This window comes from Guillardia theta (genome assembly GCF_000315625.1).
Source record: "Guillardia theta CCMP2712 unplaced genomic scaffold GUITHscaffold_225, whole genome shotgun sequence".
Lineage (NCBI taxonomy): Eukaryota > Cryptophyceae > Pyrenomonadales > Geminigeraceae > Guillardia > Guillardia theta.
The window spans coordinates 48,738-49,802 of record NW_005434451.1 but is presented as its reverse complement, the minus strand read 5'-3'; positions in this window follow the sequence as shown (position 1 = coordinate 49,802).

Sequence of the window (1,065 nt, the reverse complement as noted above, 5' to 3'; positions counted from 1 at the left end):
CCTCCTCCAAGCTGCTGCTCTTTCTGGATCCCAATCTCTCCATCAAGCTCCTGCTTCCTCCATCAAGCTTCTGCATCCTCCATGCTAGCTGCTCCCTGCGTCCTCCTGAATCGCAATCTCCTCCTCCATGCTCCAAGCTCCTTCCTGCACCCAGATCCTCCTGCACCCAGATCCTCCTCCATGCTCCAAGCTGCTTCTTGCTCAGGCTCCTAGATCCTTCTCCATCCATCTTTTACCTACACACTCTCCTTCATAGAAACCTCGTCAGTACCATCAACACTCCTCCACCACCTGAACTCGACTGTGCCGCACTGCACTTGTTCGTCAGGCTTCCCCTCTGATCAGTCAGGCTCCCCAGACACCTTTCTGATCATCTAGTCATCCATCCCATCATTGTGCTTCAAATCCCATCGATTTCAATTGTCACCCATCTGACTTTCTCAATCCAAATTTAACCCATCTGACTTTCTCAATCCAAATTTTCCACCCAATGATGTCCACCTCATTCATGACCAATGTGTTTGTCCTAACTATCCTGCTCTACGGGCCCATCTAACAAATCGCTATCTAACCGCGGTAAGAATGATTTGATTTGGCGCCATTTCACCTGAGAGCTCTTGAGATTTCATTTGCATGCATGTTCATTTCAATTCTCATATTGACCATATGATCTTCTTTCATTTGCCTTTCCCCATCAATCATCTCTTCATTTTCAATTTCTCAATTTCTCAACGGCCGATTTTTCATCAATTTCAATTCTCATTTCAATTCTTGCGATCATAGGTCTTGTATCTTGCGATCATGATGGGAGGCTTCACATCCTAACCTGCTTGACTTGACCTAGAGTTCCTTGAACAGTCTTCGGGAGAAGAAGCTTGATACCACGCCATGCCAATCATCTGATTCTACTTCTCAATATCAAACCTTCCTTCCAAGGTTCTCCCTCCCTGAATCAGAGATTGGTGCAGGCGATTGCTCGTTGATACCAGCTGTACGATGAACCCCATTGTATTCAAGCTGGGATAAATCCCACTGAAGTTCAAAGTTGCTCCCAAAGCGCTGTCT